This window comes from Trichechus manatus, unplaced genomic scaffold (genome assembly GCF_000243295.1).
Source record: "Trichechus manatus latirostris isolate Lorelei unplaced genomic scaffold, TriManLat1.0 scaffold00355, whole genome shotgun sequence".
Classification (NCBI taxonomy): Eukaryota; Metazoa; Chordata; class Mammalia; order Sirenia; family Trichechidae; genus Trichechus; species Trichechus manatus.
This window is the reverse complement of record NW_004444291.1, coordinates 505,796-512,257: the sequence shown is the minus strand read 5'-3', so window position 1 is coordinate 512,257 and position 6,462 is coordinate 505,796. Positions and strand designations below refer to the sequence as shown.

At 39.9% G+C, this 6,462-nt stretch overlaps 1 pseudogene; it reads left to right on the top strand.

Annotated features, from left to right (window-relative positions):
- The first annotated feature begins 1,263 nt into the window (after positions 1-1,263).
- LOC101341304 (60S ribosomal protein L17 pseudogene) lies at positions 1,264-1,811 on the top strand (annotated as a pseudogene).
- Positions 1,812-6,462: the final 4,651 nt, after the last annotated feature.

Sequence of the window (6,462 nt, the reverse complement as noted above, 5' to 3'; positions counted from 1 at the left end):
TCATATTCCCAGTGGCAAGGCAATCACACTTTCTCTTAAACAAAATACATCACCCCTTCGTTTTTTTTTAAATCATAAAATGTTCTACAAATCCCTGTGATGTTACAGTCTTTATGATTCTATATATCTGTAGTGAATTTGCTTATATTTACATCTCTTGTGTTATTACTCTACAGATCTAAAACCCAACTCTTCCACTTACACAAAGCGTGCAGCCTGGAGCAAGTTACTTTTACCTTCGTGAGTTTCTTTGTTCATCTGTAAAATGAAAACAATAGTAATTACCCTGTAGGATTGCTGTGAGGATTAAATAAGATAATACCTAGCACCTAAAACCGCTGCTGTTGAGCCGATTCCGACTCATAGCGACCCTATAGGGCAGAGTAGAACTGCCATAGGGTTCCAGGGAGCAGCTGGTGGATTTGAACTGCCAGCCTTTTTTGGTTAGCGGCCAAGCTCTTAACCACTGTGCTACCATGGCTCCAACTAGCACCTAACCAAAAAAAAAACCCACTGCTGTCGAGTCGATTCCAACTCATAGCAACCCTACAGTACAGAGTAGAACCGTCCCGTAGAGTTTCCAAGGAGCATCTGGTGGATTCGAACTGCCAACTTTTTGGTTAGCAGCCATAGGACTTAACTACTATACCACCAGGGTTTCCCACCTAGCACCTAGTAGACAATAAATGGTAGATTTTAACAGCAGTCACAGGAGTAGTAGTAGGAAAAAGAAGGAGAAGGAAGAAGAGGAAGAGGAAAGGCTTTGTCATTCTTTCCCCAGAAGTCTCTTGGCCTCTCAGTCCTTTGGCAGCATATTGAATCTCTGGCCTGAAAACACAGGAGGTTCCTTGAGGACCTGGAAACAGGGAAGTTGACAAGCTTTCTGGCTGTACTTCTTCCAAGACAGATTTGTTCAGTCCTCTGGCAGTCCATGGTATATTCAATATTCTTTGTCAACACCATAATTCAAATGCATCGATTCTTCTTTGGTCTTCCTTATTCATTGTTCAGCTTTCACATGCATATGAGGCGACTGAAAATATCATGGCTTGGTCCTATTGTGTACATTATTTTTTTACTCAAATATTCATATTTTCTTCCTCCTTTGACCCAATGAAGATAATAATAAGGGAAATAAAAAGGGATAAGCATATCACAACTGTATAAATTATCCATTGCTGCATAACAAATTACCCCAAAATTTAGCACCTTAAAACAACAAACATTGCTCTTCCTGTAAGTGGCCTAAGGTGATCTCTCAAAATGGTTCACTACTTACTTGACCCAGAAAACCCCACAAAATCATGCAAATCAAGAGGTTCAAATCTTTGGGTCCATTTTAAGAACACCTGTGAAACTTCCCAGGCCATCAAGAGTATTCATATCCAAAAAGCTACCAGGTATCTGAAAGATGTCACTTTATAGAAGCTATGTGTGCTGTTCCAACGTTACAATAGTGGAATTGATAGGTGTGCACAGGCCTAACAGCGGGGCTGGACACAGGGTTGGTGGCCCAAGAAGAGTGGTGAATTTTTGTTGCACATGCTAAAAATGCAGAGTAGTGCTGAACTTAAGGGTTTGGATGTCAATATTCTGGTCACTGAGCACATCCAGGTGAACAAAGCCCCCAAGATATGCCACCATATTAACAGAGCTTATGGTCATATTAACCCATACATGAGCTTCCCTGCCACATTGAGATGATCCTTACTGAAAAAGAACGAATTGTTCCTAAACCAGAAGAAGAGGTTACACGGAAGAAAAAGATATCCCAGAAGAAAACATATGGCTCAGGAGTAAATGCAGCATAAAGCAAAATGCAAACAGAAGTAAAAGCAAACAAACGAGCAAACATTTATTGTCTCACTGTTTTTGTTGCTCAGGAATCAGGTGCAGCTTAGCTGGGTGTCTTTGCCTCAGGATATCTCACAGGCTACAGTCAAGGTATAAGCGAGGCTGCCATCATCTCAAGGCTTAACTAGGAGAGGATCCACTTCCAAGCTCACTCTGGTGGCTGTTAGCAGGCCTGAGATCCTCAATGACTATTGGCCAGAAACATCTGCTCCTTGCAACATAAGCCTTTCCATAGGGCATTTCACAATATGGCAGCTGGCTTTCCTAAGGGTGAGTGAGAGAGCAAGAGAGGACACACAAGATGGAAACCACAGTTTTTTTGTAACCTGATCTAGGAAGTGACGTCCCATCCCCTCTTCCATATTCTATTACTTAGAAGTGAGTCAGTAAGTCAAGCCCAGATGAAAGGGGAGGCGATTACACAAATATGTGACACCAATAGGCAGGGAGCATGAGGGGTGTTCTTAGAGACTGCCTACCACAGCAACAAATAGAATGGGAGGGGTATATCACTGAATAAGAGACTTCAACATATTTCTGAAAGATAAAGTGTTAAAACTGATGACCTGGGATTGAGAAAACCACAGCCCAGGGTGTGGGCAAGGATGACACAGCTAAGAACATTGCTGATTTGTCCTGCAAAATGATCAGGAAGCGAGAATACTAAGGATTGCTGGCATGAGACATGAAATTGAAACCACAGGAATTAATGTAAAGCTTATATCCATTCCTCTGCTACCCTCACTTGCAGAAAATCAAGTCAAGTCCACTAGTAGATCAACCCTGGCTAATTATTCGTAAGATATTTATTGAGCACCTACTATGTGTCAGATACCATGTGGGGCACTAGGGATACAGTATGAATAAGACACTTAAGGGCTTTGCCCACATGGGTTTACAATCTAATGAGGTAAAACAGACAACAAACAAATAAGTATAAAAGATATTTTCATATAGTAATATGTACTGTGAAGGAAATAACAGTTATGTGATTCACAGAGGGTGACTGGGGGGGGGGTCTCTTCTACTTTAGAAGGGTAATTAAGAGAAGCCTTTCTGAAGAGATGGTATTTAAGCTGAGATCAGAAAGATGAGAGGAGCCCGCCATATGAGGAAAAGCAAAAGCCTCCAGATGGGGATAAACCTGCTGAGAGTGAGGATGAGAAAGACTAGCTAAGCCTGAGCACAGTGACCAAGGAGGGATAGTGGTCTGAGATGAAATAAGAAGCAAAACCCAAAAAATATAGAGCTTGATGATGAAGGTGAGGCATTTCAAAAATGCTATGTGTAGCCATTGGTGAGGTTTAATGACAGAATGATGTGATCTGATTTACATTTTAAAAGGAAAATTCTGGGAGCTTTGTGGATAATGGATTTTAGTGGGATGTCACTGGAAGCAGAGAGCCATGCTAGGAGACAATTGAGTGGGCTAGGAGAGAAATGTCGGTAGATTGAATTAAGGAGGTGGTTGTGAAGATAGGGAAAAACAGACAGATGGGGAGATGCTCTGAAGGTAAAATTGGCAGTATTTATACTGTCTGGAAGGAGCCCTGGTGGCGCAGAGGTTAAGAACTCAGCTGCTAACCAAAAGGTTAGCAGTTCGAACCCACCAGCGGCTCCACAGGAGAAAGATGTGGCAGTTTGTCTCTGTAAAGATTACATTCCTGGAAACCTATGGGGCAGTACTACTCTGTTCTATAGGGTTGCTATGAGTTGGAATTGACTCCATGCCAACAGGTTTATACTGATGGGATGAGAAATGTGAGGAACAGAGATGAATCAAGAATGACTCTTAGGTTTTCGGGTTAAGCAACTAGGTGGAAGGTGTGCTATTTCCTGAGATAAGAAGGTTGAGGAGAAGCAGAATAGAAGTTAGGTTCTACTCTGAACCCATTACATTTGAGATGCAGCTTGAATACCGGGGTGAAGATTTTAGAGAGGGAATAGGTTGCATGAGTGTGGAATTCAGGAGAGTTCAGAATTGGAGACATAATTGTGGAAGTGATCAGTAGATATTACTGGATGAGATCATCAAGGGAAAGAGAGTAAATGGAGAGGAAAATCCAGAACAAAACCCATGTGCTCAGCAACATTTAGGTCAGCAAAAGGATCAGAATCCAGCAAAGGGAACTAATTAAGTGCGGTCAATGAGGTAAATGGAAACTCTGGAGGGCACAGTGTCATTGAAGCAAAGAGAAGAAAGTATAATTAGAAGGCAAATGGGACTACTGTATCTACTGCTGTCAAGAGGCCAAAGGAGATGACTGTTGATTGGCAACATCTGTTACCTTGACAATAGAAATTTCTAGTGAATGGTAACAATGGAAGCCAAACTGGAATTTTTGAATGGTAAATGAGAGCTTCTGTCAAAATGATGGAGTGGGAAGACTGAAACCTTCCAACCACAAACTTCTAGATATACGGAACAAACATATTTAAAATTTTAATCCATGGCTGAATTAGTGAAAGAAAAAGAAAAACCCTCAAGAGGACAGAAGAAAAGAGAGAATTGAGAGCTAGAGTATTCTAGGCACCCAGATTAAATTGACAGCAATCTTGTGAGAAAGTGAAGCCCTCTTCCCTACACATGCACCTTGTGAGTTTGTACTCCACATATAGTCTACTCACGGTGTGGGAAATCTCTGCAAGCAGCAGTCTGAGTAATCGGCCCATAAATAACCCTGGCACTTGTCAATTGCAAACCCACCCTGAGGAAACACTTTAACAAGTCAAGCCACATGGAAGTCCCAACGGGGTGGGGCAGGGGGAGAGCTACTCAAGATACAATCAAAAATTAAGAAATAAATGAACAAAAGTATCTTTTAAGGACTAGCTACCCAAGACAGAAATGTAATACAGTAAAACCTGCGAAAGTCAGAGCTGGTGTAAGGTGAACACCTGTCAGAAAAGGAAAATCAAATATTTTCCACTAATGGAGAGTGATAGAAAAATGGTAAAACTGCACCCTGTCAAAGGCAGAACACTTGCGAGACCCAGAAAAACAAGGCAGGCCTGTCGAGTTCTGACTCTCACAATTTCACTGTATAATAGAAACTACAAAATACATAAACTTAAATTTATTAGAGATTTAAAAAGTAATAAATATTTTGTTTGCTATTACTAATATAAGTATTAATATTTTCACAATTAATAACAATTTTGTGGATGTAATTTCTCTTTGGTGCCTTGTAAAAATGTCTTACTATCCTTCAAAACATAGCACATGTGATCTCCCAAGCCCCCAGAGTTGTTCTTCATTAGTGTGCCTGGACCAGACATGCAACATAAGCCTCAGGAGAGAGACAGCCTCACCCCACACCTTGCTCTCTATGTATGGGTTAGTCTGAGAGGGAGTGGGAACACTTAATTTCACTCATTAGCAAGAAATGTTTTGCACTATTACTTCTCTGCTCTTACGTTACTATCCCTAATAAGATTTATTGCTACTATCAGGGCAAGCTGTGTGAGTTACCAAGCATCCTGCTCAACAAATATGAAGGATATTAAGACATTCTTAAAAGTTATCAATGAGAAAGGACAAATTACCTATAGAGAAATGACCAAGTAATAAGGAAATACTAATAATAATGTCAATAATAGCAAAACTTTACATGGAGTTTAAGTGCCAGGCACTATTCTAAATATTTTACAAGCATTAACTCAAATTTTAAATACCCCTATGAGCTACCATATGAGATGTTATTATTATTATTATTGGAGGAGCCCTGGTGGTACAGTGGTTAAGTGCTTGGCTGCTAACCAAAAGGTTGCCGGTTTGAAACCAAGAGCCGCTCTGCAGGAGAAAGATGTGGTAATCTGCTTCCACAAAGATTTACAGACTTGGAAACCCTATGAGGCAGTTCTACCCTGTGCTATAGGGCCGTATGAGTTGGAATTGGCTTGACAGCAGTGGGCTTTTGTTTTTTTATTATTATTATCTCCCTTTTAAAGAAGAGAACACTGAGAACAGAGAGGTTAAGTAATGTAGTCAAGGTCATTTACTTAATAGATGGCAGAGCCAGTTAAACAGACAACAGATTTTTTTCTCAGCAAGACAGATGCCAGAATAATATGGAGTACTATCTTCAAAGCAACGAACAATAGTATCTGTCAAACAAGAATTTTTACACCTACCTAAACTATTATTTGAGCATGAGCATGAAACAAAAAGATGTTTGTATCTACAAAAATCAGGAGAATTTTCCACCCTCACTAAAAGAACAATTGAGTGATTATTTCAACAAGAAAAGTGTGAACCTACAAAGAAATTCTGAAGCACAAGAAACAATGCTGAGAATAAAATCTGATATACTGTATTATGTTTGGCGAGTTTAATCAAATATTGACTAGAAAGCAAAAACTACTTTTAAAGGTAACCATGCTAAGAGCCTTGTGTTTAGAGAAAGGTACAATAATAAATAACCATAGGTTTTTTTTTTTAAATTTGTATTGTGGTATATATACATATATATATACATATATATATGTACATATAACATTTGCCATGTCAAAATTTTTTACATGTTCCTGAATACAATCAAACACTTCGAGGGACAGAGTAGCAGGGGTGGGGATCTGGGGACCATGCTTGCAGTGGATATTTAGGTC